The sequence below is a fragment of the Myxocyprinus asiaticus genome, chromosome 2, assembly GCF_019703515.2.
Source record: "Myxocyprinus asiaticus isolate MX2 ecotype Aquarium Trade chromosome 2, UBuf_Myxa_2, whole genome shotgun sequence".
Classification (NCBI taxonomy): Eukaryota; Metazoa; Chordata; class Actinopteri; order Cypriniformes; family Catostomidae; genus Myxocyprinus; species Myxocyprinus asiaticus.
In genome coordinates, this window is record NC_059345.1 from 51,943,875 (window position 1) to 51,952,259 (window position 8,385).

The following is an 8,385-nucleotide window of genomic DNA, read 5'->3' on the forward strand; positions in this document are numbered from 1 at the left end:
TCTATCCATCTATCTATCCATCTATCTATCTATCTGTCTGTCTGTCTGTCTGTCTGTCTGTCTGTCTGTCTGTCTGTCTGTCCGTCCGTCCGTCTGTCTACATTAGATTGGTTACTTATAACTTATCTAAGCTTTCTGGCAGAATGAAAGCTAACAAAACTCTAGAAGGAGCATTTGCTGCCATGTTTTTATGCAGTGGATACAGTTATAACACAGTTACATATGTCCCCCTCTGATCACCTTGCACGTTTGCCTGATTTTCTTAGTGACCTTGCATCCTTACATGTCCCAAAATATGTTACAATGACAACAAGCTAAGTTTCTTTTCATTGCCAGTCAGGAATAAAGATTTATTCACAATAAAGGAGGAGTAAGATAATGAAAAATGCACCCCTAAAACAGATAATTTTGCATCAATGTAGAACACGTCCTTCAAATTTCCCACGGAGAGAGAGGATGCTTATGTGAATGTGCGCACTGATAATCAAAGTTCAAATCTGCATGAGATGGGAAATATTTACAGTGTTACAACCGTACCCCCTTGCAATTTTACTCAGTCTACCCTATCGTTAAAATGATCTTATCAGTTGACACCCTGTTCATCTCAAGCCTAATGTGGTTTAAGGTAAGTTTGCTAATGCATTTCTAAAGAAGCGTTTAAAGTAACATAGAAGCTTATGTAATTTTAAAGAATACGTATGAACTGGACAATCAAAAGCCTGTTTGAGCTTCTTTGGTAGTTTATTGCAACTGAATTGGAAAGAACTGGGAAATGTATGCATTTTAAATCCCTTGTATATACTAAAGTTAGTATATGTGTGTGATTTTGTTTTTGGTTTGTAGCTGTGCTTAGTAAGTACAGTATCATGCTCAGAGGCTATACAGGCACATATGATGTGAAATAGTGTTGTCAGGAAGGTCACCATGTCCCACAGTGTGATACGCTCAATCCTTGCTCTGAGCTTGGGTCTCTCCACTTAAAGCCTCATATCCTTATACGGTTTCAGTTTCAGGGACGAGAAGCTGAAAACCTATAAAAACAAATCAAATCCTTTATTTTAATTAAAGTGTTTCAGCACTGCTAATGTCATGTCTCCTTTAGTCACTTCTACCAGTGTTTGTTTATTTTAAATGGGGTTTTAGAATGAATGAATGATGTGAAAGATCTTTACATTAGATGTAAGAATACATCAACCATTTACATACATAAAAAAAGCACACATTTTGATTTGCATTTCACATACTATAATGTGCACAGATTGATGGTTTAGTGTCTAAAACTATGTTGCACAGAAGTTAATAACAGTAGCACACTAGGCATACAGTATATTATTTAAAAGAGGGTGGTATTTAATGCCATTTTGATGCCTGATTCCACAGTGGAACGCTCCAACTCTTCTTGTAATGGTCTCCGTGGAGCATTTGAGCACTTGTTAAATGCTGTAATGTGACTGAGGGCCTGATTACATAATTTGCCCTAAAGAAGCTGATGACTGATTTTGTAAGGTTTGGGGGCATTAAGGCTTATTTATTACATTTATACTGGCTTCTCAGTATTTTAAATGAAAAGATGCAGTGAGGTAAAGAATCTTGTCTTGTTCAAACAAGAGACATACAGCCTGTGCTAAGGGTTTGTCACTTACTCTAATTGAAAGTGAATGGAGTTTCAGTGACATGGTTAACCTTGGCTTAGATGTTTCCTGCTGAGTTAGGAGATCGTCTGTTCCTTTGCCCAGTAATGACTGCATCCTTGGACACCAGATATATTCCAGTTACACTCTTTCTCTCACTCTCAATTTCTCTCTCTTTAGTCTCCTGTGAAAAACATGAAATAAAAAGATATCTTAGTAATTGTCGCAGTCTGGACTGACTGTGCCTCCCCTGACTGACTGTTTGTCTGGTCTGAGTGTTTTTTCATGTGTTGCCTCTCACGCCCTCTTGTGTTTTGCAGGTGCCACTTGGAGAACAACAGATACCTTACCTGGGCAACAGCTCCTTCTCCAACCGGGGGCACCTGCTTCCTATCTACCTTTTTCCTACTTAAGTCCCGCTTGTGGTCTGTGGCAGTTTGCTTCGAGTCTTGTGATCTCCAGACAGTTGATGTATTCCTAGGATTTCTTTAAGACTTCGGTCGGTTTTTGAAGTTGGTTATTCTGTTTTGTTTTGTTTTTTCTTTGTTGGTGTTTAAGTTTGTATTTTTTATGTATTTTTGAATAAAGCCCTTTACTTGCCTCTGTGTTTGTGTCCTACCTACTTGTCATGACAGTAATACTGTAATTAGCCTACCTTTTATTTAGACTTCTTTCAAAAGAACCTGTGAAAACAGCTGTGAATTATATATGAAATTGGTTGATAATCTCAAGTCACATATATGGAGGAAAGTAATCAAGGACAAATAAATTCATTCTTATGCTGTCATCTTTCTCAGATGCATTGTGTTGTTCCTATTCATTCACTCAGTGCAGCTATTGTTCAGTACAGAATGAGTGCATTGTTGACTTTGACCACTAGATGTCTTCCTGCACTGTATGCACAATAAACATTACAGCACATTATATGCCAGTGGAAACCTGACTACATGAATTAAAATGTCCAAAGGTCTCTCAACAATGACTGGTTGTTGTAGTGACGACCACAGAGTCCACAGGGGTTGAGGTGGGTGACAAGACCAAAACCTATGTAAGATGACTGTTAAATAAATACTCATGTACAAAACACGCTTTCTTACTAGAGTAACAGTACACCATATCAGGTATGCTGCATATTTTATTTTGTGGGATAGTTATGCTATTGTATTGTATTCAAACATTTCATAAATGTGTCTATGCTTGAATTATGTGCAAAAACTGGTTATTTTTGAGCAACAGGTAATGTTTGGAGACCCATAAGTACATCTCTGTGAAGTTCCCTTGTGCCTCTGTAAGTACAATGAACCTCTTTGTTGTATTGACATTTGGAGCCAGGCTGTTCCTGCAGCAACACTCTGAAAGGGATAATTCACCCCAAAATTAAAATTCTTTCATTGTTTACTCAACCTCATGCCATCCCAGATGTGTATGATGTTCTTTCCTCTGCTGAACACAAACGAAGATTTTTTTAAAGAATATCTCTGCTCTGTAGGTCCATACAATGCAAGTTAATGGGGGCCAGAACTTTGAAGGTCCAAAAAGCATATAAAGGCAGCATAAAAATAATCCACACGACTCCAGTGGTTTAATACATATCTTCTGAAGCAATGTGATAGGTGTGGGTGAGAAAAAGATCAATATTTAAGTCCCTTTTTCCTATAAATGCTCCTCCCTTCCCAGTAGGTGGCGATATGCACAAAGAATGTGAAACACCAAAAACAAAAGAAGAACGTGAAAGTAAGAATTGATTTTTTATTCATTTTTTTATCGAAAAAGGACTTAAAATTGATCTGTTCTCACCCACGCCTATCATATTGCTTCTAAAGACATGGATTTAACCACTGGAGTCTTATGGATTAATTTTATGCTGTCATTATATGCTTTTTGGACTTTCAAAGTCTGTCGGAGCATGACCTGCTCTCTCTTCTTGCCAACTCACTGCTCAATGCTAAAAAGTGATTAAAGGTAAAGTAGGTGTTGATGTGTTGTTGTGTAGGCAGTCAGATGCAAATGTCTACCAAGGTGTGACATCACAATGTGGAGGAAGTAAAGAATAAGTATTTGAATGTACTTTTTGCAGTGAGGAGGAAGTTTTGAGTTCTGAAACTTACATTATGTTTTTATAGTACAATGACCTTTTAAATGTCAAAAGATCAAGGAAAAATTTATTCCTCATGTTGTAACTCCTTTAAAACTGAGAAATCAAGCAACAACAAAAAAAAATAGTTTGTCAGTTTATGACAAGACTCCAATACAGTATATATATATATATCTTGGCATATGTATACAAGCCAACAAAAATACCCTAGTGCTAGTTTTGCCTACTAGCTAAATTATTTTATTTAAACTTAATAGTGGACGTTTAAGACAAAAAATGCAAGAAAATGGCGGAGTGATGCAAGTGTTGAAAAAAGAGAGAACAGCCTTGTTTGGTTTAATATGAATCACTGTAAGGCCCCAGCAGAGCCATAGACAGATGGGAAAACACAAGGAGTGGTGAGTCTTGCTCTGTGGGGTGGATAAAACAGAAAAAACAACCAGTCAATACTCTCTCTCTCTCCTCTCTCTCTTTGTGTGAGTGTGTGTGTCTGTGTAAATCAACCTTGCCTCTTAAGACAGTCTGAGATATACTGTTATGCTATTGCTGAGTCCATTCTCCAGGCAGCAGTAAATTGTCTTTGCCTCAGAGTATTGAAGCACAGAGACCTTCAGCGCAAAACCAGTGATTACCTACAATCACACTCACTGTGAATATAGCAACCCTAAATGATTACTGCAGGGTGCAGCCAACAGTGTCACCTTTTTCAGAGTTACCGAAAGGTTTAATTCTGTGTCTTGAGTCAATTTATTTTTCCTAATGTTTTTAGACATTAAAAAAATATTCCTTATCAGTGTTGGTTGTAATCTGATTAAGATTACAATTGATGGTAGATGGTTGTCAACTGAAGAAGTTGGGACAGTAAGAAAAATGCTAATAAAAACAAAAAGGAGTGATTTGTAAATTATATTCTCCCTTTGCTATATTGAAAGCACTACAACTACACATTATATGTTTTACCTTGTGAATTTCATTATTTTTATTTTTTATTTTTTTTATGTAATTTCAAATCAGATGACTGCAACATGCTCCAAAAAAGTTGGGACAGTCGAGTGTTTACCACTGTGAACCATTTCTTCTAATAACACTTATTAAGCATTTGGGCACTGAAGACACAAGTTTGTTAAGTTTAAAAAGTGGAATTTTCCCCCATTCATCCATTATGTAGGTCTTCAGCTGCACAATTGTATGGGGTCTTCATTGCCGTATTGTGCGCTTCATAATGCACCACACATTCTCAACTGGAGATGGTCAGGACTGCAGGGAGGCCAATCTAGCACCCACAATCTCTGCTTATTCGGCCAGCAGGGTTGGGGTGTAACAAAATACAAGTAACGGGAATACATTTTAAAATACAAAATATAAGTAACTGTATTCCACTACAGTTACAGTTTAAATCATTGGTAATTAGAATACAGTTACATTCAAAAAGTATTTTGATTACTGAAGAGATTACTTTGCATTTTATTGTCATTTGTTTCATTTAATATTTAGTCCTTTCAGATGGAAAACATTTATATATATAAATGATGTGATCCAAAGTGCATTTGAACAGCAGCGAAACACTTTCTTATGATGTGTTACATTCATACGAGCAGACAGAGGAGTAAGTTTGAAGTAAGTTTGGAGCAGAAGAAATAGAAATAAACCTTGTGTAAATTGTCAGCTTTACACTAAGCTAAAATGCTATTTCTAGCCATTTTACAGGCACGATCATATTTTTTTATCAAGAAAATCCATGTTAGATCATAATTTCTTTTTTTCTAGTAAGACCTTTGATATTAGGGCAAAAATCATATTCTTGATAATAATTTTCCTGTAAAAATGTCTAAAAATCCTTAAAACAAGATCAATTTGATTCATCTTGTTTAAGAAACAACACTGCATAAGATATTTAGGTTTTTCTGAGAATGTATTTTTAACATGTGTATTTTGTCTTACTGTACTGGCAGAGTTTTTATAGTCAAAAAAAGTGAAAAAATCTACCAGTGCTGAAGAAGTAATCCAAAGTATTTAGAATATGTTACTGACCTTGAGTAATCTAACGAAATCCGTTACAAATTACATTTTACACCATGTATTCTGTAATCTGTAGTGGAATACATTTCAAAAGTAATCCTCCCAACCCTGCCGACCAATATGTGGTTTGAAGTTGTCCTGCTGAAAATGCAGCGACGTCCCTGGAAAAGACGGTGCTGGATGGCAGTATATGCTGCTCCAAAATTTTTACATATCTGTCTTCATTAATGGTGCCCTCACAGATGTGCGAGTTACCCATGCCATGGGCACTGACAAACCCCTGGCCCATACAGACACTGGCTTCTGGACATGATGTTTATAACAGCTTAGATGGTCCTTTTCCTCTTTGGCCCAGATAACACGACAGCTTTGTTTTTCAAAAACTATTTGAAATGTGGACTATTCAGCCCAAAAAACACAGTTCCACTGTTCTACTTTCCATCTAAGATGAGACAGAGCCCAGAGAAGTCGGCAGCGCTTCTGGACAGTGTTGATGTAGGGCTTCTCCTTTACATAGTAAAGTCTTAACTTGCATCTGTGGATGTAGTGGTGAGTGGTGTTGTCTAACAAAGATTTACTAAAGTAATCCAAGCCCATGTTCATGATATCCATTACAGATGAATTATGTTTTTTAAGACAGTGACGTCTGAGGGATCGGAGATCATGCACATTCAGAAATGGTTTTCGTCTTGCCCTTTACGCGCCGAGATTGGACCAGATTCCTTGAATATTTTAACTATATTGTGCACTGTAGAGGGTGAAATGCCCAAAATCCTTCCAATTTTTCTTTGGGGAACATTGTTCTCAAAGTGCTGGATTATTTGCTGGAGGATAAGGCAGTTTTGGGGGGCCTCCAAGAACAGAGTTGGGAACCACTGAACTAGAGGAAATAGATATTATTTGGAAGTTGTTGAGCGAAAAAACAAAACCTATTCTGTGAAGTGTTTTAGAAAGTAACTTAAAAGTAATGCGATGCATTAGTAATGTGATTACTTTCCCAATTAAGAAATCAGTAATCTGATTAAAATGTTAGGTTTTTTAAATTACATTTTTGAGTCATTTATCTGACACTGTTCATTATAGAGCTAACACAGTTGCTTAAACAGACAGTATTTGACAAATAATGAATATGAAATTTATTAACAAGTTTTAAATCACACCATTACACATCCTGAAATTAATATCGGCCTGTGCTCATTAGGTCATCAGCACATTCGCACATCCCTATTTGACACCTTGCTCTCAAGGGACACATCCACCTTTTTCCTGAATGTGGAAGTGTTCCACGGTTTGCCCGTTTTTAATTTCTGGTCTCCAGTGTTTTCACCCGCATCAGCATTTCTTCTTAGTGGGTAAAGTATTACATTTGTAGAAGTTGTCAAAAAACAAGTGAATCCATAGCGCCGATACTTCACAGAGTCGAGATAACCGTTTTGTTTTTTTACAGTGCCTCACCTGAGTAGATGACATGAAGCGATGGTCCGAGGTGATATCATGAACTACTTTGAGTTGTTATGACAACTGCACAAGTTGAGTATGAAATTAATTTTTACTCCAAATAACACTTAAATGGTTGTTGTTTGCCATCTGGATAGCTCATTTCGGTGAGTTTTACATTGTGTCTCAAGACCAGAAACAGAAAACAGGCAGTTAGAATCATCATGGCGCCACCCAGTGGATGCTCAGTAAACTGTGGATAGAGTTTTATTTTTAGGCTGTGTCTTGTTTGGAAGGATGAGTCCTCCGGAGGTCGCATTTGTCGGCTGCATATGTCAGTCTCGTTTCAGAAAAGCGAGTAGGACACTCTGAATGCAGCCTTCGAATGCGACCTTCTTTCACGGGAATTCGGAGGATGCATGAGGTGTATCCTTTGTGGGCACTCACAACTCACAATACTTTGCTTCAACGGAAATGTCTAAAACAAATGACGCCAATTTGCCTGTAAATATGATGTTCAAACGCAAGGAATGTTAATTCCCAAGTTGAAGTACCTCAGTAGATGGGTGCAGAGTATATAATATGTATAATCATAGTAATATATAATTAAAATAAAGTATTAGACTAAAAGTACACCTGTAAAATCTATTTTCTTTTCTCTTTACATCATTATAAATCTCCTAAAATGTACCTCATACATTCACTTCCAAAGGGACTTTGTTCCCTTCTCACTCAAAGCGCTTGCGCTTGTTAAAGAGTGGCGTGCTGTCATAGCAACCATGTTACCTTCCGTTTCCGTTTGTCTTACGAAGGCGGTCTTGTTTAAACGAGGCTTGTTTAAAGGAGGACGCTCGGTATACCGCAGCCTTCAAAGGACGCGTCCTACCTAGCACGCAGCCTTCCAAACGAGACACAGCCACAGTCTGGTATTAAAGGTGCGCTCAGTAACTTTTGTCTTTGTGTCATCTTGGACTTACAATGACACCTAGCGGCTTGGATGCAGCATCATATAAAATCAACAGTTTTCAGTTTCAGATGCCATTGTAGAAATGTAGTATTCACAGTCTAGTATTCAAATTTAGTAGGCTATTCCATGGTTACTGTAATCTGTGAGTGACAGTGATTAAGCGAGTAGTATTCGGCTGGTCATGTGATTTTAACATGGCAGCCCCCATGAGGGGACCCTCTCATGTACAATAAAAT

The 8,385-nt window shown here is 37.4% G+C and overlaps 1 protein-coding gene across 1 annotated transcript in view; it reads left to right on the forward strand.

Moving 5' to 3' along the window:
• The window catches only part of cgnl1 (cingulin-like 1), a 238,340-nt gene that overhangs the window by 99,737 nt on the left and 130,218 nt on the right, over window positions 1-8,385 (forward strand). The gene's annotated exons all lie outside the window — the stretch shown is intronic.